Raw genomic sequence first — 21,993 nt, forward strand, 5'->3', positions numbered from 1 at the left:
TCCACAATGGTCATACTTGTGCCCACAGGTGTATACGGTACCTAGCTAACATTTCACTACTAGAAAGCCTTTCCACAATGGTCATACTTGTGCCCACAGGTGTATACGGTACCTAGCTAACATTTCACTACAAGAAAGCCTTTCCACAATGGTCATACATGTGCCCACAGATGTATACGGTACCTAGCTAACATTTCACTACTAGAAAGCATTACTACAATAGTCATACTTGTGCCCACAGGTGCATATGGTACCTAGCTAACATTTCACTACTAGAAAGCCTTACTACAATGGTCATACTTGTGCCCACAGATGTATACGGTACCTAGCTAACATTTCACTACTAGAAAGCCTTTCCACAATGGTCATACTTGTGCCCACAGGTGTATACGGTACCTAGCTAACATTTCACTACTAGAAAGCCTTTCCACAATGGTCATACTTGTGCCCACAGGTGTATACGGTACCTAGCTAACATTTCACTACAAGAAAGCCTTTCCACAATGGTCATACATGTGCCCACAGATGTATACGGTACCTAGCTAACATTTCACTACTAGAAAGCCTTACTACAATAGTCATACTTGTGCCCACAGGTGCATATGGTACCTAGCTAACATTTCACTACTAGAAAGCCTTTCCACAATGGTCATACTTGTGCCCACAGGTGTATACGGTACCTATTCAATAAACGAAAGCAAGATTGTCTATTGGGTAATTGGTCAATATACCCTCAAAGATAGGGGGTGGGGCCAACCTTCGTAACATTAGTACAGCAAATTTTGTATATACATAATAAGGTCATAAGGCCACCATAATCTTACCAATAAAAGTCAATTTATTAATTCCAATTAGACAAAATCCCCTCAATACAAAACCCTCAATACCACAATTTCCCTATTCAATTTAAAAAATGAGAACAATGCAGTGCAATTTAGCCATATCACATGGGGCAATAATCTGCAGATATAAAGATAGCTTATCTCTGGCCAGAGAGTATAGTTGACATATCATTCATCCGCCCGCGCATGCGTACAACAGCCACACTGCCACACTGTCCCAATGTCCTGGGGGCCCCCCACTTTATCACCTTGGACTGGACTACCATTGGCATCCAATCAGAGCCAGTTTTCCGTATAAATACACCAAAATCCGATTCAGAATACAAACTCCGGAAGGCTTGTGTGTTTTCAGCTTTAAGAATATAAGGTTACACTATGGATGGGTCTCACCCGTTAAGACAGTCCCCGTTGTGATTAGAGTGGCTCCACATTCACTTGCGTTGATGTTATAGCCAGGATTCCATCTAGCGTGTTGCAGATTCCGTCACTTTAGATATTGACATACTGCCCGCCGCGTGTGTCTCTGCATCCACGCCAGCACGCTAGTTCCTCTATCCGGGGTTCGTGCGGCCAAGGTGTTGTATCACCAATTGGTGTCCGCTGTGTCGGCTAGTGCACCGCCCACCGACGCGTTTCACGCCCACATTGGGCGTTTCATCAGGGTGTGGCCAGTCCGGCCGTCATGTTCATTTAAAAGCAGTCTCTCGCTCCGCCCCATACAGCTCCTATAGCAACAAACAAGCTTCCACAATGGCTTGTATGGTGGCTGGGGTGAGTCATGTGCGCCTAGGATCCATCAGCATCACTACCTATTAGGTAACAGTAACATGTAAACAGTGTCCATTCCAAACAGGATTTAAAGGGACATCCAGGGGGAACTTTTTCTTCCTCAAGAACGCAACCATCCCCTTATATTTTCGTCATTGTGGCTTAAACTACACAGTCAATGCGGATCCACGCATATCTCATGCATTACCCAATACCATTATTGAAAGCCACAATCCAAGTTGGCCTTATTTGTACCTATTATGTCTCAGGAAGGGGGAAAGATCGAGCTCCGCATTAAGCCCAAAGGGGGCAACAGTGCCCAATTTATATATCCACATTGCCTCCTTGCAATACAGGACCTCATCAAAATCACCCCTCCTTCCAGAGATCTTCAAGTTGTACAATCCTTTTACCGTTGTGTCCTTCAAGCTATTATTATGATGCTCTCTATAATGATCATAGATTGCTCCTATAGCTTTTCCCCCTGTTATCTTACAAAAATGCTCCAGCACCCGGTCCTTGAGCATTCTCTTGGTCTTTCCCACATATTTAAGTTTACATGGACACTGTATCATATAGATCACCTTGGTTGTCTCACAATTTATAAACGACCTGATAGTGAATTCAGTCTTAGCATCACTACTGTGAAATACATTAGTACGTTCGATATATGGGCACAGCTTGCATTTTGCACATTTATACATCCCCACTGGTCTTCTACGATCTAGCCAAGTTGAGGGATTTCTTTGTATCTCACTATGGACTAGATAGTCCTTTAGGTTCGGTGCCCTTCTAGCAGTCATGAGTGGGCGTGGTCCCACGACCTTGGCAACCTCCTGGTCAGAGGTCAAAATGGGCCAAAATTTATTGAGTAACTCTCTCAATGCATCCCAGTGGGCCCCAAAACCGGTTATGAGCCGCGTATGTCCCTCCCCCTCCGCACTTCGCGGCACCCCCCCAGGGGTCAACAATTCTTGTCTATCCCTATCCCATGCCCTCCTAAGGGCCCTTCGCAGGACAGAGTGCGGGTAGCCCCTCTCACGGAACCGCTGATACATAAGACGGGATTCTTTTTTGAAATCCTCATCCCTGCCGCAGTTCCTCCGTAATCGGAGGAACTGACCATAGGGAATACCCTTCTTTAGGGGAATAGGATGATGACTGGTGGCATGCAAAAGAGTATTTCCAGCCGTGGGTTTGCGGAAAGAGGTGGTCATTATAGTTCCTCCTTCCACCCTCAGCATGAGATCCAAAAAGGAAATCTCCAAGCCAGAGGTGTAGGTCAATTTTATATTTCTATCATTTTGATTCAGCTTGACCACAAATTCCTCAAGTTCCCCAGCTGTTCCAGTCCACGCCACCAGTACATCATCCAAATATCTGATCCAGAGGGCGACGTGTGCACCATATTCTGGGCTAGGGAATACTTCCTCTTGCTCCCAGAGGCCCAAATGAAGACAAGCATAGGCCGGACTTGCACAAGGGATTCTGACCAGACAGGAATGGGAGTACTTGACAGTTACAACTTATAACGTCCCTATTATATACATCCTACCAAAGGTGCACAAATCTGTTGAAAATCCGCCGGGGCGACCCATTGTTTCGGCGGTGGGTAGCCCCACACAGAGACTGGGTCAGTTTGTTGACAAAAAGGTGTGTCCACTGGTTCGAACATTACCTTCATATGTACAAGATACACGAGACGTTTTGGGGGTCCTGGCCGGTTTTGTGCTGCCCCCGGGGTACCTCCTTGTGGGGATCGATGTGGAGTCCTTGTACACTTCGATCCCGCATGAGGAGGGGCTCCGGGCAATGTCCCTCTTCCTCCGCGAGCGGCATCCCTCTGCAGAGGCCCATAATGCCTTCATTGTTGAGGCTATGGAGCTCATCCTCACTCGGAACTGCTTTACATTTGAGGGACAATATTACCAACAGCTACGGGGTACATCCATGGGGGCGTCGTGTGCACCGGCCTATGCTTGTCTTCATTTGGGCCTCTGGGAGCGAGAGGAAGTATTCCCTAGCCCAGAATATGGTGCACACGTCGCCCTCTGGATCAGATATTTGGATGATGTACTGGTGGCGTGGACTGGAACAGCTGGGGAACTTGAGGAATTTGTGGTCAAGCTGAATCAAAATGATAGAAATATAAAATTGACCTACACCTCTGGCTTGGAGATTTCCTTTTTGGATCTCATGCTGAGGGTGGAAGGAGGAACTATAATGACCACCTCTTTCCGCAAACCCACGGCTGGAAATACTCTTTTGCATGCCACCAGTCATCATCCTATTCCCCTAAAGAAGGGTATTCCCTATGGTCAGTTCCTCCGATTACGGAGGAACTGCGGCAGGGATGAGGATTTCAAAAAAGAATCCCGTCTTATGTATCAGCGGTTCCGTGAGAGGGGCTACCCGCACTCTGTCCTGCGAAGGGCCCTTAGGAGGGCATGGGATAGGGATAGACGGGAATTGTTGACCCCTGGGGGGGTGCCGCGAAGTGCGGAGGGGGAGGGACATACGCGGCTCATAACCGGTTTTGGGGCCCACTGGGATGCATTGAGAGAGTTACTCAATAAATTTTGGCCCATTTTGACCTCTGACCAGGAGGTTGCCAAGGTCGTGGGACCACGCCCACTCATGACTGCTAGAAGGGCACCGAACCTAAAGGACTATCTAGTCCATAGTGAGATACAAAGAAATCCCTCAACTTGGCTAGATCGTAGAAGACCAGTGGGGATGTATAAATGTGCAAAATGCAAGCTGTGCCCATATATCGAACGTACTAATGTATTTCACAGTAGTGATGCTAAGACTGAATTCACTATCAGGTCGTTTATAAATTGTGAGACAACCAAGGTGATCTATATGATACAGTGTCCATGTAAACTTAAATATGTGGGAAAGACCAAGAGAATGCTCAAGGACCGGGTGCTGGAGCATTTTTGTAAGATAACAGGGGGAAAAGCTATAGGAGCAATCTATGATCATTATAGAGAGCATCACAATAATAGCTTGAAGGACACAACGGTAAAAGGATTGTACAACTTGAAGATCTCTGGAAGGAGGGGTGATTTTGATGAGGTCCTGTATTGCAAGGAGGCAATGTGGATATATAAATTGGGCACTGTTGCCCCCTTTGGGCTTAATGCAGAGCTCGATCTTTCCCCCTTCCTGAGACATAATAGGTACAAATAAGGCCAACTTGGATTGTGGCTTTCAATAATGGTATTGGGTAATGCATGAGATATGCGTGGATCCGCATTGACTGTGTAGTTTAAGCCACAATGACGAAAATATAAGGGGATGGTTGCGTTCTTGAGGAAGAAAAAGTTCCCCCTGGATGTCCCTTTAAATCCTGTTTGGAATGGACACTGTTTACATGTTACTGTTACCTAATAGGTAGTGATGCTGATGGATCCTAGGCGCACATGACTTACCCCAGCCACCATACAAGCCATTGTGGAAGCTTGTTTGTTGCTATAGGAGCTGTATGGGGCGGAGCGAGAGACTGCTTTTAAATGAACATGACGGCCGGACTGGCCACACCCTGATGAAACGCCCAATGTGGGCGTGAAACGCGTCGGTGGGCGGTGCACTAGCCGACACAGCGGACACCAATTGGTGATACAACACCCTGGCCGCACGAACCCCGGATAGAGGAACTAGCGTGCTGGTGTGGATGCGGAGACACACGCGGCGGGCAGTATGTCAATATCTAAAGTGACGGAATCCGCAACACGCTAGATGGAATCCTGGCTATAACATCAAAGCAAGTGAATGTGGAGCCACTCTAATCACAACGGGGACTGTCTTAACGGGTGAGACCCATCCATAGTGTAACCTTATATTCTTAAAGCTGAAAACACACAAGCCTTCCGGAGTTTGTATTCTGAATCGGATTTTGGTGTATTTATACGGAAAACTGGCTCTGATTGGATGCCAATGGTAGTCCAGTCCAAGGTGATAAAGTGGGGGGCCCCCAGGACATTGGGACAGTGTGGCAGTGTGGCTGTTGTACGCATGCGCGGGCGGATGAATGATATGTCAACTATACTCTCTGGCCAGAGATAAGCTATCTTTATATCTGCAGATTATTGCCCCATGTGATATGGCTAAATTGCACTGCATTGTTCTCATTTTTTAAATTGAATAGGGAAATTGTGGTATTGAGGGTTTTGTATTGAGGGGATTTTGTCTAATTGGAATTAATAAATTGACTTTTATTGGTAAGATTATGGTGGCCTTATGACCTTATTATGTATATACAAAATTTGCTGTACTAATGTTACGAAGGTTGGCCCCACCCCCTATCTTTGAGGGTATATTGACCAATTACCCAATAGACAATCTTGCTTTCCTTTATTGAATAAGTATGATGTAAGAGTGTTTTATAAACAATAAGCAAAAAAACAGCTAATTTAGTTCTGGTATCCCCTGTCAACCATTCTAATCCTTAATTGGATTATTTCCTCATTTCCTCCCTTTTTTTAAAAATAATTGGTTGCAGATGAAATTTTAGTTGTGCGCGCATAGGGATCGGTAGAGTATCACTATGGCTTATACAATAGGAGAGGACCTTGATGGTGAAATTGCTGCCAGCTTTTCTAATGTAGCTGTGGAGACTGATGATGATATCTCTGAACTTAAGGAACTATTTTTTGTACATAAAAATCTATTGATTAAGCAACTTAAACGAAAGTGGAATGCGTCCCTCCTGGAGTCTTATGTCAAGGCTGGAATAATACCAAATGGCATTTTGGAGAGAATTATTCCTTCTGGCAATCTCCTAACCCCGCGGTTTGTAGAGAAATGGAAGGAAAAAGCACTGGAGCGGGGGTTGGAAATTTTGAAAATGATGGCAGATGAGGAGCGTGAGCAGTTGAAAGAGATTACGGAAGAAATAGCTGATAGTGTTGTGGAATTGGATTCGCTTAGTACACATACAGAGTTCAACTCATTCAATGAGAATTTGAAAAAACAGATAGAGAAGATACAGGCAGGCATTAAAAAACAAAAGCAACAAAAATTTCAGAGGGATCTAGCGGGTTGGGACTCGGATGAGGCCCTAAATCCAATTAGTAGAATTGAGCAAAAGAAATCCAGACGAAGAGACAGAAAAGGGTCCACTGGACTAGAGAGTCTGGAACCGTCTAGTATTGATACGGAGGGTTCTGTTGGAAGCAGAAAATCAGTCACTTTTTTAGAGGAAAACAATACCCCCAGGAGAGGCAGGGGCAGGGGGAGGAACAGAAGAGGAAGAGGACAAGACAGAGGAGGGAGAGGCGGTCGAGGAAGGGGGGAGAGGAGAATAGGAAGGGAGGAGTGGGACAAGAACGAAGGGAGAAACGAGGAAATATCGGTCAGAGTCACCAGAAGTGGGAACCAGAAGAAGTGATGAGTTTAAATGAGGGAACCAGCAGGAATATAATTAATCTCTCTAAGTTTCAACTTCAGGAGAGACATATTTCATTACTGAAAAGAGGATTATCTTTCTCCCCAACTACCTCTGGTGACATCTTTGAGATATATAAGGACATTTATCTATTTCTAAGGAAGGTACTGTTGAAAATCACATATGGACAACAGCCCCAACAATTAATGGACCCCATACAAAGTTATACTTCCCTTACTTTGGCGGAGAGAGAAACTTTGATAGCCTTGGAATCTTTAATGGATGAACAAGGAATTGAGGGTGACATGCTGAGTGACTTGAGTCAGGACTTCACTTCCCCAGACAATGACTTGGTAATGAGTGAGTCAAGTCAGAATGAAAATTCCCTATATCCATTCACGCCCCCAATACCGCAGAAGACCAATTTAAAATTAAAATCCATCTATATGCCACCCCTCTCACAAAATAAAAATGTAAAAGTGTTCCTTGATACAGTAGAACAAGAATTATGGAAATTACAGTTATCCCCCTCCCATGGTGATAGAAATCTATCATCCCAAGAAATTACTGCATTGGAGGAATTGAAAAAAGCCCCCAATCTAATTATAAAACCAAGTGATAAGGGGGGTAATGTGGTCCTTATGGATGAGGAGAAATACATCCAAGAAATAAAACGACAGCTAAATGACAGAAACACCTATCGAAAACTTAGAGACAACCCCTTTCCTTTGATTAAAGATAAGGTTAATCACCTGTTAGATGATGGACTTGCACAAGGGATTCTGACCAGACAGGAATGGGAGTACTTGACAGTTACAACTTATAACGTCCCTATTATATACATCCTACCAAAGGTGCACAAATCTGTTGAAAATCCGCCGGGGCGACCCATTGTTTCGGCGGTGGGTAGCCCCACACAGAGACTGGGTCAGTTTGTTGACAAAAAGGTGTGTCCACTGGTTCGAACATTACCTTCATATGTACAAGATACACGAGACGTTTTGGGGGTCCTGGCCGGTTTTGTGCTGCCCCCGGGGTCCCTCCTTGTGGGGATCGATGTGGAGTCCTTGTACACTTCGATCCCGCATGAGGAGGGGCTCCGGGCAATGTCCCTCTTCCTCCGCGAGCGGCATCCCTCTGCAGAGGCCCATAATGCCTTCATTGTTGAGGCTATGGAGCTCATCCTCACTCGGAACTGCTTTACATTTGAGGGACAATATTACCAACAGCTACGGGGTACATCCATGGGGGCGTCATGTGCACCGGCCTATGCTTGTCTTCATTTGGGCCTCTGGGAGCGAGAGGAAGTATTCCCTAGCCCAGAATATGGTGCACACGTCGCCCTCTGGATCAGATATTTGGATGATGTACTGGTGGCGTGGACTGGAACAGCTGGGGAACTTGAGGAATTTGTGGTCAAGCTGAATCAAAATGATAGAAATATAAAATTGACCTACACCTCTGGCTTGGAGATTTCCTTTTTGGATCTCATGCTGAGGGTGGAAGGAGGAACTATAATGACCACCTCTTTCCGCAAACCCACGGCTGGAAATACTCTTTTGCATGCCACCAGTCATCATCCTATTCCCCTAAAGAAGGGTATTCCCTATGGTCAGTTCCTCCGATTACGGAGGAACTGCGGCAGGGATGAGGATTTCAAAAAAGAATCCCGTCTTATGTATCAGCGGTTCCGTGAGAGGGGCTACCCGCACTCTGTCCTGCGAAGGGCCCTTAGGAGGGCATGGGATAGGGATAGACGGGAATTGTTGACCCCTGGGGGGGTGCCGCGAAGTGCGGAGGGGGAGGGACATACGCGGCTCATAACCGGTTTTGGGGCCCACTGGGATGCATTGAGAGAGTTACTCAATAAATTTTGGCCCATTTTGACCTCTGACCAGGAGGTTGCCAAGGTCGTGGGACCACGCCCACTCATGACTGCTAGAAGGGCACCGAACCTAAAGGACTATCTAGTCCATAGTGAGATACAAAGAAATCCCTCAACTTGGCTAGATCGTAGAAGACCAGTGGGGATGTATAAATGTGCAAAATGCAAGCTGTGCCCATATATCGAACGTACTAATGTATTTCACAGTAGTGATGCTAAGACTGAATTCACTATCAGGTCGTTTATAAATTGTGAGACAACCAAGGTGATCTATATGATACAGTGTCCATGTAAACTTAAATATGTGGGAAAGACCAAGAGAATGCTCAAGGACCGGGTGCTGGAGCATTTTTGTAAGATAACAGGGGGAAAAGCTATAGGAGCAATCTATGATCATTATAGAGAGCATCATAATAATAGCTTGAAGGACACAACGGTAAAAGGATTGTACAACTTGAAGATCTCTGGAAGGAGGGGTGATTTTGATGAGGTCCTGTATTGCAAGGAGGCAATGTGGATATATAAATTGGGCACTGTTGCCCCCTTTGGGCTTAATGCGGAGCTCGATCTTTCCCCCTTCCTGAGACATAATAGGTACAAATAAGGCCAACTTGGATTGTGGCTTTCAATAATGGTATTGGGTAATGCATGAGATATGCGTGGATCCGCATTGACTGTGTAGTTTAAGCCACAATGACGAAAATATAAGGGGATGGTTGCGTTCTTGAGGAAGAAAAAGTTCCCCCTGGATGTCCCTTTAAATCCTGTTTGGAATGGACACTGTTTACATGTTACTGTTACCTAATAGGTAGTGATGCTGATGGATCCTAGGCGCACATGACTCACCCCAGCCACCATACAAGCCATTGTGGAAGCTTGTTTGTTGCTATAGGAGCTGTATGGGGCGGAGCGAGAGACTGCTTTTAAATGAACATGACGGCCGGACTGGCCACACCCTGATGAAACGCCCAATGTGGGCGTGAAACGCGTCGGTGGGCGGTGCACTAGCCGACACAGCGGACACCAATTGGTGATACAACACCCTGGCCGCACGAACCCCGGATAGAGGAACTAGCGTGCTGGCGTGGATGCAGAGACACACGCGGCGGGCAGTATGTCAATATCTAAAGTGACGGAATCCGCAACACGCTAGATGGAATCCTGGCTATAACATCAAAGCAAGTGAATGTGGAGCCACTCTAATCACAACGGGGACTGTCTTAACGGGTGAGACCCATCCATAGTGTAACCTTATATTCTTAAAGCTGAAAACACACAAGCCTTCCGGAGTTTGTATTCTGAATCGGATTTTGGTGTATTTATACGGAAAACTGGCTCTGATTGGATGCCAATGGTAGTCCAGTCCAAGGTGATAAAGTGGGGGGCCCCCAGGACATTGGGACAGTGTGGCAGTGTGGCTGTTGTACGCATGCGCGGGCGGATGAATGATATGTCAACTATACTCTCTGGCCAGAGATAAGCTATCTTTATATCTGCAGATTATTGCCCCATGTGATATGGCTAAATTGCACTGCATTGTTCTCATTTTTTAAATTGAATAGGGAAATTGTGGTATTGAGGGTTTTGTATTGAGGGGATTTTGTCTAATTGGAATTAATAAATTGACTTTTATTGGTAAGATTATGGTGGCCTTATGACCTTATTATGTATATACAAAATTTGCTGTATACGGTACCTAGCTAACATTTCACTACTAGAAAGCCTTACTACAATAGTCATACTTGTGCCCACAGGTGCATACGGTACCTAGCTAACATTTCACTACCAGAAAGCCTTTCCACAATGGTCATACTTGTGCCCACAGGTGTATACGGTACCTAACTAACATTTCACTACTAGAAAGCCTTACTACAATGGTCATACTTGTGCCCACAGGTATAAATGGTACCTAGCTAAAATTTCACTACTAGAAAGCCTTACCTCAATGGCATACTTGTGCCCACAGGTGCATATGGTACCTAGCTAAAATTTCACTACTAGAAAGCCTTACCTCAATGGCATACTTGTGCCCACAGGTGTATACGGTACCTAGCTAACATTTCACTACTAGAAAGCCTTACTACAATAGTCATACTTGTGCCCACAGGTGCATACGGTACCTAGCTAACATTTCACTACTAGAAAGCCTTTCCACAATGGTCATACTTGTGCCCACAGGTGTATACAGGGCCTGAGCTAACATAGAGGCAAAGGAGGTAATTGCCCCAGGGCCCCAGAGCCTGTAGGGGCCCCCAGTGGCTACAAGAGGAAAACATTTTTTTTCAAAAAGACCTTATAGTTTTTGAGAAAATCGATTTTAAAGTTTCAAAGGAAAAAAATACACATTTCAAAACCCGCCGACTTTAACGGTTAATAGCAAATCCACCTTAAATTGTAGAAACTCTAAATTTGCAGGATATGTTAAAGAGATCATTGGGAATATGAGGAAAAAACTATTTTTTAAAAAGATCTTATAGTTTTTGAGAAAATCAATTTTAAAGTTTCGAAGGAAAAAAGTATACTTTTAAATGCGGTAAATGCCATTTTTAGTAGCAAACCTAACAGTAGTGTAATTTTACATGTATCAAAAGAAAGAGCAATACATTTCCTGACGGGGATTCCAGGGGGTCCATACGCAGCCACAGCGCTTTGGCCAGGGATCGCTATACAGCCGCAATATGGCTGTATGAAGATCCCTGGCATTTTTTTCTATTTTTCCAATTTTTTTTTTTTTATTTTTTTTTTTATGTTTAGAGTGTGGGAATTTTTTTTTTAAATTATGTGGGGTCCCCTGTCCTGAAACTTTTTAACCCCTTGTCTCCCATGCAGGCCAGGATAGCCAGAATTTGGAGCTCTGACCGATTGGGGCTTCACACCCTGACTATACCAGCTGCAAAAAAGGTCCCTTAAATGCTGATTTTTGTTCCGGGGTATCTGTTGGGGGGCCCCCCAGGTTTATTTTGCCCTGGGGCCCCATTGTTGCTTAAACCGGCCCTGGGTGTATATGGTACCTAGCTAACATTTCACTGCTAGAAAGCCCATCCACAATGGTCATACTTGTGCCCACAGGTGTATACGGTACCTAGCTAACATTTCACCGCTAGAAAGCCTTTCCACAATGGTCATACTTGTGCCCACAGATGTATACGGTACCTAGCTAACATTTCACTACTAGAAAGCCTTTCCACAATGGTCATACTTGTGCCCACAGGTGCATACGGTACCTAGCTAACATTTCACTACTAGAAAGCCTTTCCACAATAGTCATACTTGTGCCCACAGGTGCATACGGTACCTAGCTAACATTTCACTACAAGAAAGCCTTTCCACAATGGTCATACTTGGGCCCACAGGTGTATATGGTACCTAGCTAACATTTCACTAATAGAAAGCCTTTCCACAATAGTCATACTTGTGCCCACAGGTGCATACGGTACCTAGCTAACATTTCACTACTAGAAAGCCTTTCCACAATGGTCATACTTGTGCCCACAGGTGCATACGGTACCTAGCTAACATTTCACTACTAGAAAGCCTTACTACAATGGTCATACTTGTGCCCACAGGTCATGCCTTTCCACAATGGTCATACCTGAAAATCTGAAAAATACTTTTCACTCTTGAATTTTGCTTTAAGATTATTCACCTTCACACTGACAAATACACAACAACCTTTTATACTGTGTAGGCAATGGTAAGTTTATTTATTGCCAACTCTAAAATATATAGTATATACCGTATCTCAGTACACAGCTGCAAAACAGCTTATGAATCATAGTTAATTTAGAAGCAATTATCTGTACAAAGTAGATAATGGACAGTTGTTAGGAAATTATCCCACTCCACCTTTTGGAAGATAATCTTTATATTAACACATACAACTTTAACACAATATAAGTAACTCAAAAAGGTAAACTTTTGACCATTTTTTAGGAAGAGCGACACTGCAGGGTATTTGTTTTTTCACCTAAACTACAATATGTTATATGAGTTTCTCAAAGACTAATAATAATAATAATACAATAATATATATGTCATCAACAAACCTCACACAAGAGAACTCTCCAAAATTAAACTAATTTATTTCATGTCCCAATCAGTAGCTGATACCCCCTTTCCCTTGAGAAATCTTTTCCTTTTCACAAACGGATCATCAGGAGGGTTTGTATGGCTGATATTGTGGTGAAACCCCTCCCACAATGTAATGTCATGACCATGATCCTGACCTCACACTGTGGGAGCCTTGTTGCAGTATAGGAAATAACAGCTGTTTCCAACTGCCAAAAAAGAAAGCAGCAGCTTCTTCCACTGACATCACCTGCCAGCAGTAAAAATGTTGCTATGTGACACATTTCAGAAAGTAAATCAGGGAAAGTAAGAAAGTAAATCAGGGAAAGGAAAGATTTTACAATGAGCAACTAAATTATTTATACATAATAATTGTAATTAATTGTATTAAGCACTTTTTTATTATGGTATTTTCACTGGAGTTCCTCTTTAAATGTGCTTACACACATTCAAAACCAATTTAAAGGGGAAGCCAATTAACCTAGCAGTATGTTTTTAGACTGTGGAAGGAAACTGGAGCACCCAGAGGATCACAAAATTACAGGAAGAATATGCACACTTTGTTCAAAAAGAACTCCTGGTGAGATTTGAACCCAGTACTCTTCATCTCAAATGCTATATTGTAATATGTAGCCATCAGACATTATTAATATTCCATCACCTGAGCATTATTCTACTCTCCTTATTAAACAGAGGAGATTCTGTACAAAGCTATCTATATACTGTACCATACTTATTGCTGGGTTATGTCATTGGTTATAAACACATGTACTTAATATTTTATATGAGTTTCATCTAAACAAACAAACACAGAACATTTATATCACGCTTTTCTCCTGGCGGACTCAAAGCGCCAGAGCTACAGCCACTAGGGCACGCTCTATAGGCAGTAGCAGTGTTACGGAAGCAAGGTCTCTTACTGAATAGGTGCTGGCTTACTGAACAGGCAGAGCCGAGATTCTAACTCAGGTCTCCTGTGTCAGAGGCAGAGCCCTTAAAGTGGTTCTTTCGCGAATGCATAAAAAAATAAAAAGTGGTTTATGCATAAACTATTAAACATCCTTTTAAAATAGTGTAGAAAGTTTTTTTTAAAAAAAAATGAATGGTTTCATCAATACAACATGTAATGTAAACAGTGACGGATGAGGGATAGAGATCGCCAGAACGGTTCGCCGTCGAACGGTTCCAGGCGAATTTCCGGTGGTTCGTGTTCGCCATGGAAGGCGAACTTTTGCGGAAGTTCGGTTTGCCCCCATAGTGCACCATTAGGGTCAACTTTGACCCTCTACATCACAGTCAGCAGGCACATTGTAGCCAATTAGGCTACACTCTCTCCTGGAGCCACTCCCCTCCCTTATAAAACGCAGCCAGCGCTGGTCATTACACTCACTCGTGTGCCTGCATTAATTAGTGAAGGGACAGCTGCTGGCAGACTCTCATAGGGAGAGATTAGTTAGGCTCTTGTAGGCTTGTTAGCTTGCTCCTGGCTGATTGTTATTGCTAAACTAGCACCCTTCAACAGCTCTTTTGAGAGATAATGTTCACCTGATGTGTTATTTTTGTGCTGCCCACTGACACTGCATTATACAGCCCTATCTTTTGCAGCTGGATCTTGATAATTGCTATTACTGTGCCAGCCAGGCCCTGCCTAACTATCTATCCTGGGACACCTACCTATGCCTACCTAACTACTGGGGCACCTACTTACCTATACGGGGACACCAACCTATGCCTACCTACCTACCTTTACTAAGGCACCTACCTATGCCTACCTACGTATACTAGGGCACCTACCTATGCCTACCTACCTATACTGGGACTCCTACCTATGCCTAGCTAACTACTGGGGCACCTACCTATACTGGGACACCTACCTATGCCTACCTACCTATACTGGGACTCCTACCTATGCCTACCTACCTATACTGGGACTCCTACCTATGCCTAGCTAACTACTTGGGCACCTACCTATGCATATCTACCTATACTAGGACTCCTACCTACCTATACTGGGACTCCTACCTATGCCTAGCTAACTACTGGGGCACCTACCTATGCCTATCTACCTATACTGGTACACCTACCTATGCCTACCTACCTATACTGGGACTCCTATCTATGCCTACCTACCTATACTGGGACTCCTACCTATGCCTAGCTAACTACTGGGGCACCTACCTATGCCTATCTACCTATACTGGGACTCCTACCTATGCCTACCTACCTATACTGGGACTCCTACCTATGCCTAGCTAACTACTGGAGCACCTACCTATGCCTATCTACCTATACTGGGACACCTACCTATGCCTACCTACCTATACTGGGACTCCTACCTATGCCTACCTACCTATACTGGGAATCCTACCTATGCCTAGCTAACTACTAGGGCACCTACCTATGCCTATCTACCTATACTGGGACACCTACCTATGCCTACCTACCTATACTGGGACTCCTACCTATGCCTAGCTAACTACTGGGGCACCTACTTATGCCTATCTACCTATACTGGGACTCCTACCTATGCCTACCTACCTACACTGGGACTCCTACCTATGCCTAGCTAACTACTGGGGCACCTACCTATGCCTATCTACATACAAGAAGATAATAAGGTCATTGATTCACTGTGGAAAGACCAAATTTGATCAGCAGGACATTCACTGTTGTTCTATCATTGAGCTACCACAGCCCGGCGACCATATGGACTTGAAAACCGCTATGGCCATGGTGCACACCAGTCCAGCACGGCCGTCACTACACAAACAGCTGTTTGCGGTGCGATACACAGTGAGTTTGGTGTGTCAGTGTGAAGCAGTACTCTAATTACACTCCCTGATTGATGTATACACATGCAAGATGTTTTAAAGCACTTTAGTCCTGCAATTTAGCATTCAGTGTGATTTCTGCCCTTAAAACGATGCTTTGCGTCAAATCCAGATTTTCCCCCGGGACTTTTGTCATCTATCCCACTCATCCATGCCCTCCTCCAGGTGTTAGACCCTTGAAACATCTTTTCCATCACTTTTGTGGCCAGCGTAAATGTTTCTAGTTTTCAAAGTTTGCATCCCTATTGAAGTCTATTGCGGTTTGCAAAAGCTCGCGCAAACCGAAACTTTTGCGGAGGTTCGCGAACCGAAAATCGGAGATTCGGGCTATCTCTAATGAGGGACTGGGAGGCTAATCCATTTCTTAGGGGTGTTTTTTTTTTACTTTAATTTCACAACCATAACTCCTGCCTACCTAGTTTTCAGTGGTATAATCAACTTCTGGCAGGAATCGCTGTTATAGCTGTAACAGCTGAGCTCCGCTGAGTTCCTCAGCATGTGTTTACATTATTGCTAGGCAACCAGATGGTCTGTGCAGAGAGTTGTTTGTGCAAAGAGTTACAAGCTGCTGGGAGAATCAGCCAGAATCAGTCCCATCTACACCATATGATTCTTTGTCAGATTCGATTCAATTTGATTGGATTCATTGATTCGATTTGATTCAATCTGACATGTTATGCTAGGTACACACCATACAATTTTCTGTTAGATTTACCTACAACATGGAAAAAAAGCTATCTGGCAGGTAAATCTAAAAGAAAATCTAACAGAATATTGTATGGTGTGTACCTAGCATTAGATTCATGATTCGATTCAATTCGATTCAAATTGAATCGAATCATGAATCGGACATGTCAGAATTAATCAAATCAAATAAATGAATCGAATCAAATGTAATCGAATCTGACAAAAAATCATATGGTGTAGATTGGACTGATTCTGGCTGATTCTCCCAGCAGCTTATGACTCTTTGCACAAACGACTCTCTGCACAGACCGTCTGGTACCTAACAATAATGTAAACACATGCTGAGGATCTCAGAGGAGATCAGCTGTTACAGCTATAACGGAGATTCCTGCCAGAAGTGGATTATACCACTGAAAACTAGGTAGGCAGGAGTTATGGTTGTGAAATGAAAGTAAAAAAAACACCCCTTACAAATGGATTAGCCTCCCAGTCCGTCATCCGTCACTGTTTACATTACATGTTGTATTGATGAAACCATTCATTTAAAAAAAAAAATTCTACACTATTTTAGAAGGATGTTTAATAGTTTATGCATAAACCACTTTTTATTTTTTTTCCTCATTTGCGAAAGAACCCCTTTAACCAGTACACTTTCCAGCCACCACTTTACACTATCCAGCCACCAGCCCGTTTGCTTTTATCTGCCATGCAAGGCGTTCTTTCTATGAAATTTAATTTGCATCTCTCAGGTTACTTTCTTCTCTCCCTGTCCTGCTTGTCATGTGACGCAAGGATGCCGGTAACTGTTTTTGTTAGCAGCATTATCATGTAACCTCCCACTTCTGATCCTGCGTTTTCTCCTAGGAGATAATTTTTCATCTTGTATTTAAAAGAATTTTCCAGCACTCTGCAATTGAAAAAGTACCAAAAATAGGTGAAAAGGTGCTATTAAAATTATGTTGAGTTTTTTTTTTTTTTTGCTTGCTGGTGCTATAAAAGGCATTTTATTTACAAATTGTGAAAATATGACCTAGGAGAAAAGTTAGGTGAAAAAGTGAATTGCATATGGGCCCAAGGAATGAAAATAGGGATTGCTTAAATAAAGGAAGTGATTATGTGGAGAAATAATAGGATACCCCTGGCCCATATGCAATTCACTTTTTCTCCTGACTTTTCACCTAAGTGAAATTTTCAAATATTATAAATAAAATGGTTTTTAAACTGTGATTTTTCTGAATTAAAACCAATTTTCCTTTGCATGTTTAAAATTGATTTTCTCAAAAACTGCAAGGTCTTTTTTGTATTTTTCTCACTTGTTCCCACTATTCCCCTTAACATACATAAGAATTTTGGTGATGATATGGAAGCTTTGCTATTAACCACTAAAGTCGACACGAAATTACACAAAAATTACATTCAATTTCAAAATTATGGTTATTAATTACTGTCACAAACTAAATAAAAAAATGTGTATTACAATGCAAAATTACAATTATGTGAAATTCATGCTCATCACTATTAACTTTATCATTTTATCACCAGAACCTGCACAGTTTGCTGTTTATGTATTTATTTTTGGTATGATTAAACGTAAAATCTGCATGTTTGGCCCCCAATGCTAGTAAAACCTCTTGTAACGCATATACACCAGAAATAAAAAATGGCATCATAGTATAAGATATATAGTATCTCCAGTAAGGAAAGCTGCATTAAACATGTAATAAACAAGATTTGGGTTTTTCTATTAGCATTTGCAACCCCCAGCACAAATGGATGGAGACTACTATATATCAAATCCATTAACTGTGGCAAGATATGACAGCATGACATCAGCATGCCATCTGCACCCCTTTTGCCATGTGGGCACGCGGCTCATTTTATGTTTTCTCTGACTCAGTTGTTCCTTTCATTTTGGTGACGAAAATGACAAACAGAAGCAGACACATATCCCATGAGCCTCGTTGGGAGATCTGCAGAGTCACTTTCCATTCTGCTGATTTCAACATATCAGCTAAAGGATGTTCTGGAACTGCAGTTGCTGCTCTATGTAATTATCAAAACTCAAATCCTGAGGGTTCCTCTCAACCTTGAACGTTTCTTCCAGCATTCAACAAGACTCGATACAAGTGATTCTCTTGACTAATATCCAAAAAGCTGAGAAGTGTGAATGACTGCAAGCAAAATCTCTCTGCCAGCAGCACTTCTCTGATGTGTTTTTAGCTAGCACAACTCTGAAATAGGCAATACAATTAAAGCCACCTTGATCCAGCAGAAAGTGGCACAGCTGTGACAATGAAGCCTGAAATATTGTTACCACAAGAGAAAAAGCTCCCTGTTTAACTTTATTATTAATTTTGCAGACCTTTTGCTATTGGCATTTAAGTTTCTGTGGTTGCCTGGCAACCAGAAAGCTAGGTGCCATCATCACCGTTTGCTCAGCAAATGATTTTATAATATGAAATGAAGTATAGACTCATACAGTAGCCCATATAAGAATAAGCCTTGAATTACTAATGAGGAATACTCCAGTAAATTACATTAAATCTGTACAAACAAGAGGCAATGATGGTGTGCAAATTGTGGTAATGGACAGGACCCAGCTAGAATTTGAGTTCACCAAAGAGGTTCTCGCTTCATCCTATGTGGAAATCCATGTCCTCTTCACAAGCTGCTTAGTCATCAGGCCGTTGGACCTATAATGTATTGTGGGATGCAGATGGCAACAGGCTCAATACAGGTGTGTAAGACACATAGGGCCATATGCAATTCACTTTTTCTCCTGAGTTTTCTTCTTCGTTTTAAAATAACTTTTGAGCATTTCATAATTAAAAAAGAGAGAGTAGTAGTAGTAGTAGTAGTAGTAGTAGTAGTAGTAGTAGTAGTGGTAGTAGTAGTAGTGGTAGTAGTAGTAGTGGTAGTAGTAGTAGTGGTAGTAGTAGTAGTGGTAGTAGTAGTAGTAGTAGTAGTAGTAGTAGTAGTAGTAGTAGTAGTAGTAGTAGTAGTAGTAGTAGTAGTAGTAGTAGTAGTAGTAGTAGTAGTAGTAGTAGTAGTAGTGTGATTTTGTGTTTTTTTCTTGCTTGCTGGAGGTTTAAAAACCTTTTATTACCTAGGAGTGAGAAAATCAACTTGGAGAAAGCTAAGAGGGAAAAAGTATATGGGCCATAATCTCCAAACACCTTCCCCCCTTTCATATTTTTATTTTTTTGTCCTTTCCCATCCAAAGGGTTTTGGTGGAATAATCCAAAATGAATGGGGATGGGTTGGTTGGAGATTCTCTGCCCATGTACACTTCTAATGATTATCCCAACTTTGCATAGAAGGATTTCAGTAAGATGATTTGGTGCACCACAACAATGTTATCTGTGGTGGTGTAGAGCCCTTGAAAGAGTCCAGCAGACAAAACTAGTCAGGAGTCGGCTCGAGGTAGCCACAGATGCCTCTTGCCATATTGATTATAATGTATTATTTGTGATATGTAGAGAGTTTGAACGCTCGTGTTGCTACATAGGGTACATAATTATTAAATACTTTTTATTGTTCAACAGATTTTAAATACTGTAAGTTGGTGTTTGGCTTACTGATATGCACTATGTAGAGCTCTTGTTTTTATACTATGGATCCCTAAGAAGCACCAGACCAGTTAAGAAGGCTTGAATGGATGACATCTGATTGACCCTCTGTAGAGTTCTTATTGACCTGTTGTGTAGGTCTGATAGTTTGGAGAGTGTTTTCACCTTTGATGCAATGAACTGGAGGGATCAGATTGGAAAAGTCCATAGAACAAATATAATCCACATTTACTTTTTCACCTAAGTGGGCGGTGCTTCATATTCAGTATTCAACCATGCACTGTTGTTGCGCTTATTCATTTTTCATGTTTTATCCATGGTAGTGTGTTTGGCTTCTGGACCAGCATTTGGCTAAGACAGGCTGCACCAATGTTGATGGTGGTTGATCTTGGTGCCAATATTCGCTGTTACAAAGCCAAAATATTTTTCTCAGGAGCTCTGCCACTTGACTATATCATAGCTGAAATACTGAACCAATGATAATGGTGGTGAGATGAATGATTTTGGCTACTACATGCCCGGCAGTAAAGACAATAGAAGGTGAGCTTTGACTGGGCCTATCAGATATGGTTAGTTGTAGAATAGGACCTTTATGATATAGGGTAGAAGATGGTTAGATTTAGGTATTAGGATTAGAAAGTTAAAGTGGTATGAAACTCAGCATTTCTACTTTGCTTTAAACAATTCCTTACAGCCTTAAAACTACTAGCACAAAACATATTGTAGCAGAACAGCATTCAAACTGTTAAACACAACACTTTGTTGTGCAGTGGAAAACCCCTTCAGCTTATTATCCCCATCCAGAGATAACATTATATTTTGTTTACATTCCTCTTTTGTTACATTCTTAGCTGTGCTGAATGAGTTGGAGCTGTCTCTCTGCTTCTAGCATTCACACCATTGATAAGAGCTCACTAGAAGATGTTAATATGTAATAAAAGCAGAAATGAATAAAATGCAACGGCAGCTTTCAGAGCAGATAAAATGTACTTTGGGAACTTGTAATTTGTAAACAGACAACATTACTTGTGCACAAAAGCAAATATAATAACTGCATGGATAATAAAAAGTATGAACACACATTTTTTATTGAATGTTGTCAGAGTTTCAGACTACTTTAAAGTTATTCATTAGGAAATAGTTTAGGATACAGTGTGGTTGGGGTACTGCACAGCATCAGGAAGGGTTTGACATTGGGGTAAGGTTAGAATTAGGCATCTACACGGGCAACCCTAGTTGGGGAGGTTAGGGGGTTAGACATCAGGTAGAGGGCGGAGGCTAACATTAAGGGCAATGGTTAAATTTAGGCGAACGACTGAAATGACCACAAACAGAACTGCAAACGCAAAATTGCAGAGTATTTTGTAATCACATTTTACATCTTCTAATTTTTGGGTTCTGGCACAGAATCTACTCAACACCAACATCACACATTCCCATTACTAGAGCCATGCCTGCTGACATAAGAGGATGTTGCGAAGTCTCATAATTGTGGCAAAAGAAAATGAGGCACAGTGAGGCTGTAGAGATGATCCATTGCCCTGAACTGGTATACAGCTGGGCATCAAAGTACAGCCACTCAAGCAGGACTGATCAATAGAGAGGTAAAAAGGCAGATAAAAGTATAACACAATAAACAGTAAAATATTATTTAAAAAAAAAAGATGTTAGAGATACTCTGAAACATCTGTATTTAAAGGGAAAAAAACACATTTTTATGAGGGAAAAGCAATTTCCTCCAGATCAATTCTACACACTGTATGCAAACACCGATTTCAGACTCTTAATTTGATTTATGTGAATAAAGTACCACCCAATAGAAAGAGCTAATAGAAAAAGGGTTAGATTACCATAATGCTTTAATTGCCAGTTAGGATAAAAGGAGAGTATCAGGCTAGGTTCTGGTTTACGGAAGAAGGTTAGAATCAGGCAGGGCCGGGACAAGGTACCC

General features: G+C 42.5%; 1 protein-coding gene across 6 annotated transcripts in view; it reads right to left on the bottom strand.

The window, feature by feature from the left end:
* The window catches only part of MAP2 (microtubule associated protein 2), a 468,156-nt gene that overhangs the window by 282,207 nt on the left and 163,956 nt on the right, over window positions 1-21,993 (bottom strand). The window lies entirely within an intron of this gene.

Source organism: Hyperolius riggenbachi, chromosome 7 (assembly GCF_040937935.1).
Source record: "Hyperolius riggenbachi isolate aHypRig1 chromosome 7, aHypRig1.pri, whole genome shotgun sequence".
NCBI lineage: Eukaryota > Metazoa > Chordata > Amphibia > Anura > Hyperoliidae > Hyperolius > Hyperolius riggenbachi.